A 10,982-nucleotide genomic window follows, 5' to 3' on the forward strand; every position below is an offset into this window, starting at 1 on the left:
AGAAATGTGATGAAAATGAAATTAATGTACTTTTGTACATTTGAGAATTTGGAAGAATCCCCTTTCTTTTGAACATATGAAATGAAAAGATCCACAACACCCAGAAGGCTGTGAATAATTATTTTTACTAACAGGACTGCCAGAAATTTTTAAACACTTACTAAGCACAAGATTTCCAGATAAAAAAAAAATTAACTTTTAAGTTTTTTTTCCCCAGATTCCTTTCCTCAACAGACTTCACATAAAGAACTTATTTCAATTTTCCCCTCTATTAAAAATAAATGACATTAATAAAGCCAAAGAGGAGGCATTTCTATTCATCTAAACTCTGTAAGGAAGCATATTTATGCAGATGGATGTGGTAGCGAATGCTACAAATCATTCAGAAGTGAGGCTGCAGCTCTTCAGCTTTGGCCTTCTTGTGCAGTAAACAATATGCTTGATTCTGCTCTATGACTTACTGATTGCAGAGGTGTCACTCAACAGCATATTTTCACAGCTGATACAAGATACATGTTCCTCTTATTTCTTGTGTGTTTTCAGTAGCTGGAGCTCTGTGCTAGTCAGTGTAAAACGAAGGCTACGGAACAAAACTCAGAACTATTTATAATGAAAGCCAAATTCTTCTCTTGTTTGCACTGAAGTAATCCTAGAGTAACTCGATTTCTAGAATAAAACTGAGTTTTGAATAAATCTGAGCTAAAATATGCCAGGAGTTGTGCTAACAAGCTGTAAAAAGTTTTTTTTTGCCTCATGGGCCAAGCTAAACTCTTAGGAGGAGGCAGCATTTAACTGTTCGTGAAGTACAGTATCTTGTTAAGAAACAGTGGTGCTGCCTATTTCACTTTTCTTTCTGGCTGGTCAGCAAATATTACTAGCAACACTCAATCTATAGAACATATCAACGTTGGCTGTGAAATCACCAACTGCCAAGCTTGGCATAAGAATACAAGTACTTTTAACCTCTGTAAATCCTGATCTTAGCTCTCTTCAGTGGCAGCCAAGGCAGCCAGTCATATTACAAAAGCAGGAGAACATTCTGGCTGCAAAGTGCCTTGAACATTACATTCACAAAATAAGCTTCTTCAGCACAAGGAAAATGATGTAATCCCGATGGTCAATGCATATTACAATCTCCTAAATACGCTTGAAATCTATCAGCAAAGCCCATCAGAAGTTTGACTTTATTTGAAGACTCATGCGTTTAACTGAAAAGGTTATTACTTAATTAACTGCCTACTGGCTAAGTGAAGTCATCACTCTTATACCATGAACACACAGTAGCCCAGCTAAGACATATATTTCTTTCTTTGATTATAAATACGAAGGCACCAGATATCTACCTGGCTTATCAACCAAAATGCACAGAACTCTGACGGCACCAGTACTGCCAAAGTATTTAAGCAAAAAGCGTTGTCTGTGGTCAAGAAAAGGCCATGGAACTCCTCAACAATAAAGTGAATTAAACCTGAAGGATTCTCAAGTCAACTATTCACCTGTGTAAACTGGTAATCTCCAAAAAAATACCAGCACTATCCTCTGGTTTACCTTAGACAAACAAATGCTCTGCTTTTTTAAATCAGTTTGTGAAAGGGTATAAATAAGCATTCTTGATAGAATTATATAGTTCTAATGAAAGTTTGAAATAGCTGGGGGAGACTGCTAAGTAAACCACTGTATTAAAGAAATGCTGTACTTCTGTGAAATGCTTTAACACTACAGTGATATTGACAGGAGCATGAGAGTGTAAGGTAAACAGCTTCCCTTTAGAGAAAGCTTTTTTGCTTTGTGTTATCTTCATCCTTAAAAATCATGCAGATTCACTTTATGCATTAGACCTTTTTTCACCAAATAATGCTTATTTTAATCACTACAGTAGAATATGCCATGCCACCTGCAGGCAGGTAGGAAGGTGCTCAGGCACTGTTGAGTCAGACAGCAGAAAGCAGCTGTAGAATATCATGTTAGTTTAAAAGATTAGAACCGTGCATAATCTTTAGATACCCAAAGAACAGGATAAATATGGTGATTTACATATCTAGCATTTTTTCCTGTAGCTCTCCTGAACACAGTGTTTTCCTAAGTGGGAAATGTTAGTAAAAGTAGAAAATGTTTTTTAAAAAATACTTTCAGAAGAAAGATATTCCACTTTACATCCTTCAGTTTTTAGCAAGTATTATCATTTCACAGAGGTGGTTATTACATTTTGTTTATAGTTATTGTTAGAAGCATGCCTAAGTCTTTCAAGATCATGTGTTGAGCAACAATCAAAAATAAATGAATATATTCAGCAAGAGATGACAGAAAACAACAGATTTCTGTTCCTTTTTGGTCCGGAGTTCATCTTAGCAATACATCTCTGGAGAATTTAGTTTCAGTTTTTACCATATTGCTTATTGCCGTATTAGCATTATTCTCTTCCCAGGTTTTACAACATGAATTACGTCAGAGTAATAATGAATCAAATCAAAACACAGAGTGACAGTGTTTACCTTGTGTGAACATGCTTTGAGAGTGAAATTAGACTTGCTAAAATGCACGTGCATAAAACTCTCTTCATTTAGGTACATAATGGCCTAGCATTTAGTATTCTTAAAAATATGTATGTATGCATTATGAATGAATTGCAGTTCAGCACAAAGTGCAAAACGTTGGACCTGATAAAAGTTCACCGTCCAACAGGATTTTTTTTACATGCTGTGGGAATACATTTTACATCATTATTTAAGCTTTAATGGATTTTTTCCACTTAGTCTTACCATCTCTCATCAAACTTGACTTTCTGATCTTCTCACAACTGTAACAGAGCTTGACAATTCCCAATTACCTGGAGTTCTTCCCCCTGCTTGCTGCACATTCAATGATGTGCTTAGCAATGCTCATTCTTTCTAAGCAATTTCTACTTAAACACTTCCTATTTTTCCTCTCTTTCCTCACTGCATAAAATAAGTTTGTGAAACTAAGTCATTTATAAGCATATTATCTGTCAAATTTCATTGCTCGTTATGTAAAAATGTATTCAAATCATTATGGTCGCTCAGATGAATGTTAAATTTAGCAAGATAGAACTAAGATCCCAGCACTCCTTAACCACAGTGAGACCAGTAAGAATTTGATGATCTTGCAGGCTGCTGATGAAACCACTCATTTACTTTATAGTCTCATTTTTTTTTCCTTCTTCCTTTTAAAAGTCAGGCCTATGAATGGGCAGAACTGACTGAAGTAATAAAAATTATACAGAAAAATCATAAAACAGTATTCATCAGTATTTAAATTAAAAATCTCCCAAACTATTATCTCAATCACAGTGTTTTTGATGTTAAAAACTTTAATCATTTTGCCCACCCAGAATAGATTCTAAGTGCTGTTAAATGCAGGTACAAGACCAAAAAAGAAAAGTATTCCAGTAAGAGTTATCATAAAATATTTATTTTATCAGAAAAATAAGCAACCTGATTGGTAATCAATACATTAAACCTAATAAAAACTCTGTAAAACTTATTTTATCCTATAATTGTTTTAAATAATTTTTATGTCAGTAACAATCCCAATGTGTTAAATAAGAAATCTGTAGGCTGATAAAATAAACCCAGTGCTACTGTATCTTAAAAAGGCCATCAGACTTGTAGAGAAAATACTCGTTAGTAGTTTGAAAACCATGTTACGCTACACTTGCATTTAATAAGGTAACAATTTACATTTATGCAGTCCCTATTATTCCAAAGCAATTTACTACTTATAGCCTGAGATTATCACTTCATCTCCAGTGAATTTGGCAACTATGAAGTGTTATTCTATACAATAAAGCAAGAATTCTGGCAGGTAGCAATAAATATAAGGTTTCAGTCGAATAAGTATGACTTATATCTATCACTCCAATGAAACCAAGGAGAATGTTAAATTATTTTCCTGAAGTTGTATTGTCTTTTTATACGTAGCATGCACTGGCAAAATCAGAAATAGTTTCTATAAAAAGCAGAAAACTATTTGCAACATACTCTCTTAGATTATCTCCAACAAACCTTTCCAGCAATACTGGTGGTCCAGCAAGGACTCTGGAAGTGCCATCTACTCCATGCTTTAAACTTCTTCCTGTGCTGCTTCCTGTGCATATGTTTGGCTGAAGAGTACTCAGGAGTAGTTTGAGTTTGGGAGCTACATTTAGAAATATCTGTAACTTTCACATAATTTAATAAAGATATTTCAATAAGGACAGGATTTAAGAGAAAAAAAATTAGCAACATCAATCATTCAAAATGCCACAATTTCCACACTAAAAACTGTATTACTTTAAAACAAATGTAAGTTGTATACTTTCATTTTCTGTTAATTTTATCTCTGGAATACATACTTCCAAGCTTTACCCTGCATCAACAAAGATGAGAGCGTGCTCCTTTGAAAAAAAGAAAGAAAGATAGAAAACAAACAAAAACAAAACCCTGAAGGCTAGAAGTTAGAAGTTATGTGACTCAATGTACTATGGGTTTGAGGGCAAAAATACTGGCTATCTTGCCGTAAGGTTAAGCACAGGCAATGCTGGTTTTCCAAGATACAGGAGCTTGGCATGAGGGTAGCTATAACTGAAATTCATGTATTCTATATGGAAAAAAGAGGCATATTAGCCAAATGAGGACAGAAAATGTAAAACTGATTTCAAAAAATGCACCTTCTTGCCCAGTCAGCCCATGGCACAGCCTGTCATAAGACAATAGGGAGGGAAAAAAAAAAAACAAAAAACACAAAAAACCCATGAGTTTAAAACTTCAAATAACATTGGATCATTCCATTCTCAATATGCAAGACAAGCTCCTTCAGAGAAATCAGGGTATATCATCAGGAAATAACCATGGCACCATGCATCTCAGTTGCCTAATGCAACTCTACGTAAAGTTCCGTAACTCCGGTAAGCAATTTTTAGAATTAGTAGTCTCCTCTGGAGGCACGAAGAGAACAGGAGAGAAAGAAGGGCTTACAGAAAGGTACACAGAAAAGTCCGTTCCAGTTCCAAGATCACAATCTGGTATTTGCCCAGGCCTACAGCATGCTGTAATTCAGTTGACCTTCTAATAGAGCAGGGAAGAAGGAAATCGCTGCAATGAGGGCTGATCTCCTGAGCGCGTTGGCAGCAGTCAGCTCGATCACTGGTGTGATTGATTTCATTTAATAGGAGATATAAAAATCCCATGAAAAGCGGCCTTATTGTTGTTTTCATGTTTTAAATTAATAGAAAGAATAAATAAAACACTAATTGTGATCAGATGAAAAAATTTGGAGAAATACTTAAAGTAGCAATGTGAATATCCTGTCGGAATAAATCATAAACGAGCACATCCACCTGCCTCTCAGAGCGAATCCTTCACGCAGACTGACAAGGCCATTTTGAATTGATCACATCCAGTTCTTTTCAGACAATCATCCACGAACACTTGGCATAACAATCTTAATAAGCAATGACAGAAGGAATTTGTGTCTATGCAAACAGACTACATCTGAGCAGTTGCATGATAAAACCCTTAAATTCCTTCCCCCGTTCTCTGGACCAAATTCTGTATTTTTTTAAAGGTGACTAAGAACAAACGATCACTTGTCGTTTACTACAGTTCTTTTGGCAAACTCTCTCCATAGAAGAGCAGCATAATAAGGAGAAGCATAAAAAGAGCATAGTGGAGTTATGTTCCTCTCAGCACCTGCATCCATATTCCCTCTCATACCACATCACACTAATTATTCTTAAAGAATTTGGAAGAACTAAAATCTGCACAGCACTCTAGTGAATCAGCCTAGTCAGAAAAGGTCTCTCGTGGTTTTCATTTCGTTTCATTTTTGCTACTGTCAACTTCCAATCCCAGCCCAACTTTTTAAAAGAATCTGTACTCTATTGCATGGAACAGGTTGATATATATACATATATATTTTACTTTATTTTTTAGAAGAAATTCGAACACAGCAAAAGTTTGGGAGTATTAATAGCAATGACTACTTCACATTCCCACTTCGCTACTTTTTTGTCTACACCAAAAATTTTAAGTAAAATCCTTAGGAAAATAACGAAGCCTTAACTATATTTGAAGCTGTAACACAAAGGGAAACTGAAGCATTTAATAAAAGAAACATCTATGTCTTGTTACACAGCATCATAACAGTCTAGTGAAAATGCAAGAAGAGCCGTCAACTGTTCCAAGAGCCATATTCAGAGAACAGAAAAATCTCTTCAAAGAAGAGAAGTGGTTCACAACTCCTGTAGAATCGATGCTTACAAGCGCGTTCGCACTGCAGCTAAGCATAGCTCTATCCTGGGGCTGGTCCTTTCACCCAGCTTCTTAACGCACCTCCCAAGTCTGTACAATTGAATGCATCTTATTCAAGAGAACCAGAAGCATTCATGAGAGGAGAATGAATACTTTCAAACAATTCACAGCCTAGATCAGACACTTCCCAGAAAAACACACATTCTACTGTAACTTTTAAGAGATTCATAGGCTGCAACAGGTCCTTCATATTTGGGTATTGAGAGGGCAGAATTTTGATAACATATAATTTGCAAAGTAAAAGATCAGCTGACTTTGCTGAACGTTGTGTTTATGCTTCCCTCCAAACTTCCAGAGAACAAAACTGCGGAGGATATCACAGGAACTCTAGAAGCATGTCATAAACATAAACACCAGTCTAAACATCTTTATTTTTCCCTTCCTCAATCTGAAAACGAAACCGATCCATTATTTCGATGTTTCTGTAAAAAAAATAAAAAATAAAAAACAAAAGGAACTGAAAGTTCCTCTTTTTTCCTTCAGCTTTTCTTTCCCACAGAAAAGAAAATTGTGATTTCCATTTCAGAGTAGCAGTTTGCCTAAACTGACATCCTTCCCTTAGTGGACCCACTTTGCAAAGAAAACTCACTTCTGCTAAAATTTGCAGAGCAGCACTATACTGACGCTCTTGTCCTCACTTTTGTCCCCTGACATGAACACCAGTGGATACAGCAGAAATTTTTGTTTGTGTGCATGGTGCTCTGCAAACCTGTGTGGCATCCTGCTGACCTCAAACATTTTGCACAAGAGGCTTGAACAAAAAGGCAAAGAAAGACTGAACAATTCATTCTCCTTGTTGCATGGAGAAAAACAAACAGGCCCCACCAAACTAATCTTCCCCACATCACCCTCTCTTTAGATATTCGCTGCACCAGTGCACATGTGTTTCAGTGTTACCACACACACTCAACCGTAGCTGCTGCAGGTGGATGCATTTGCAGTCACACTGGGCTGGGGACAGTGTTGGCAGCCCTTGCCTCTGCTCTCTCAACACAGCTTGCAGTTTGAGGTATCTCCCCAAGAAGTTCAATGGCACAGCTCCTCCCAGGCTTCTCAGTCACACATAAAACAAGAGCTGAAGAGAAGCTGCTGCATTTGTAAAGGTGAGAAGCCCAGCCCACAGCAGATGGAAACCAAGGCTTTTACCTGAAGACATACACTGTGGGGGCTGCGGATGTGGTCATCTCCATTTTTAAATTTTAGATTTTCCACTGTGAACCTGCTCGGGATTCCTAAACTGGCAAAAAGAACACTAGTAACTTGAACACAGGCACCTTCAGAAAAAGTACAGCTAAAACCACAACTGATCCCAGCAAATGTACTTGTTTGGCTCCCTGCTTGAAATTAAAGCTCTTCAAAAATGACTGCTCATAGTAACACCATGTACTGTGTTTAACCAGATAACCACCTCTGCTTTAATAAGCAAATCAAAGTGGTCTATTGTGTACACGTCCTTAACTTTGCCATGACTGGTTCATTTTCCTTTGCGTATTACACCACCAAGTGGCCTAATGCTCTTAATATTTTCTTCTACCTACCGTGTTTTCCCTAGAGACACCAGTACAGAAAACAAAATATAATTAAAAGCTGAATTGCTACTTAAGATAAATAAATTAATCAGAGCATAACCTGAGAGATTCAGCTAGATGCTTGTAGCAAATTTTCTCCTATTACAGTTTATAAGTACAAATTTAATACAAGTGTAAATTTGATTATCATTTTTCCCTGTTAGCATCAACTTAAAACCTCTTAGGAAGAGGATCATCTTCACCTTTGTCTAGGTAATACATGTGCCTCTGCCAGTGACATCTCTGCTCCCTAAGAAAATTACCTGCAGCAATTGCCGAGGCAGCCTCCAGTTCCAACATGTTTGCTGTTCAGGCTTCTCCCTCTTTTTGCTCCAAATCCTTTGAAATCCACATGACTAGGGAAAAGTAGGGATGAGGGAGACATTTTCCACTCACCTCCACTCATGAAGGAAGCTAGGTAGATCTAGTTGAATCCTGTTTAATTTTCCCAACCAGTGCAGCAAGATCAGCCAAGAACCAAGGTCATAAACGTTTAAATTTCATGCAATTTCATGCACGTCTAGCAAAAATTTTGCTATTTAAGTTCCAAATCATGCAACAAGGTATTTCTTCGGGTGCATAAAATCACTTAAAAAGAAATGTATTAAAAGAGGTGCCCAAAGGAGTTTGACAAGGTCACTGGGAGGATATTTACAAAACACAGACTTTTGCAAATACATGCAAATCCAATAGCATGATCAATACAATGGCTCTATGGAAAATAAGACAATCTTCCTTAATTATAAATGAACAACAGCTTCATTGTAATGATTATTACAGCCTTAAGAATCCTAGCTAGAAAGATATTCGCTTGTTACTGTGAGTAACTGACTTCGGATTACTTTTCACAGAAATGAGTGTTGTTTCTTCACCATTCAGCTACAACAATTTAAAACAGCAGGGCAGCGCGTTTGGGAAGCATTACCAAAAAAGAGAAATTTAGAATGTACACTGCATGCCAAAATAGGTCCAAATTGTAACACCTAGAATATATGTAATAGAAGTCACAGAAGTATGAAATAGAATCCAATAGATGAATCCATAAGTTAGAGAGTCAGATTTCCAAAGAAATCACCAGACTTAAAATACAGATTATTTGAAAATTTTTGAATCGACCTCTAAGATTCTAGGGTTTTCTTACACCAGATGTCCAAGTCTTTATCTAGAATTACAGTATGTAATAACTTCTATTTTAGTTAAAGTTTAGAGTTACAGGTAAGTACACAGCTCTAGCAGATGTGAGTTTGGCAAAACATTAAACAGTGCTAGACTTGCAGTAAGTCTAAAAGTATATTCCATCTTCTGAAGTTTGTAGCTCTGTCTACACTGACCGCTCTTCTGCGAAGGCACCAGGCGTACCATGTACCAGCAAGGCTTTAGCTGTCTTCAGTCACCTCTGAAGACTACCAGCTTTTGTTTGTTTGTTTGTTTGTTTTTTACTGAGTGAAAGTGTACTTTGGAAACAATGTGACTTGTTGCAAAATAACACCTCATTTAAAAATACGAAAATGCATTGCCGGGAAATAGGAGGCCATATTACAACTTTTCTTTTATGGCAGTATAGCAAATTACTACTCAAGCATTTAAATGTTCCACGTTACATCCAGCCTCTGTGTTGATTTATAGGACATTCAGGGCTTCTATCTTTCCCCTTTGCACTACTGAGACCCCTGAAATTGCAAGGACTTCCCCTGATCAGGGCCGGGAGGACGTCATGTGTTGGAAGAGGAGGCAGGGATAAGATTCCTTTAGCTTTCCTCTGGTCCAACAGGTAACAGCAGAGCCAGCTGAGTAGGCAGGAATAAACACGCACTCGGTTCTTAAGGAAGTGACAAACCCCAACAGCCCAACTTGAACAATGCACAGAAGCATGTTCTCTGTACAAGTTTCTGTCAGTTGAACTGTACTTTGAAGGGCTGTATTCATATTTTTTGAGGGGAAAGAAACATGGATCTTTCAAACAGAAAGATGAGCTAGAGAAAAGGATAGCAAAATGGTGTATATTCTAGGAACGAGCGCCTCTGCTACCAGTTAAAAAAAAAGTATCTTTCTCTGATGGAGGAGATGTTATTGAATGAGACACCTGGAAAAGGCAGCTGTCAGTGCTGGCACTATCTCATGTTACTCCTTTGCATATAGTTCTCTCAAATGCCATTAGATTCAGGGTAAGATTAGTCAGTAAATTTCAGAAAAGAAATTGAACAAATGGTCTTGCCATACAACACTTAAAAGAAAAAACTTAGGAAGTCTGCCAGTCTTCGTGTGGGAACAGAGGATATAACAACTTTTTTTTCATTATATAAAACATGTCCTTTAAACATTTACTAGTCTTGTAGTTTCTACATGTGGCCACATCCCAAGCAAAAGCCCTCTGCATCTCACCAAAGCATGCTTAAGAGCATTCACTGCAGATGTAATAGGAGTATTAGAGGATCCAGATGTGAATTAGAAAAACAACTGTGTCTGTTACAGCTGAATTTCAAACTACTGGAGTGAGATCAAGCGGGGGAGCTGCGGTTTGTTCCAGGGCACCACCCACACGGCCCTGGGAGCGCCTTACCAAATGGCAGCAGATCTCACCGGGAAAATACACAACTGTCACAGCTCATTACATTCCCAGGGACCGACCGGACAACGGGCATTTTTCTCTTACTCCTCAAACTTTAAAAATTAACCTTATGTAGATAGATAGATACGTGTATCCTACGTCCCTAATCAGCATCTAATGATTATTTTCTTTGGCTGTAGAATATCACAAATGCTTCAACAAATCCGAGGAGTACTTACAGCATTATTGGGTGGAATTAAAACTACAGCTTCTCCTGTGGTGGACGCGGTCCCTTTCTGCACTCAGCTCCACAGAGCCACATTTCACGAGGCCCCTCAGCACAGGGGCAGGACGAAAACAGCAGCCGGGGCAGCGCTGTTGAAACAGTGACGACCCCTTGTAAGAGCCCCTGGGAGGCCCTCATTTACATCAAAGCGAAGTTATTTGTAACTTGTAATGCACCACGCAGATACACTCCCCGCGAACGTGCAAATAACGAGCAAGGGGCTGCCCGCGGCTCTGAGGCTGCTGGGAGCCCCCACCGCGCGGCGTACCGGG

Source organism: Numida meleagris, chromosome 10 (assembly GCF_002078875.1).
Source record: "Numida meleagris isolate 19003 breed g44 Domestic line chromosome 10, NumMel1.0, whole genome shotgun sequence".
Taxonomy (NCBI): domain Eukaryota; kingdom Metazoa; phylum Chordata; class Aves; order Galliformes; family Numididae; genus Numida; species Numida meleagris.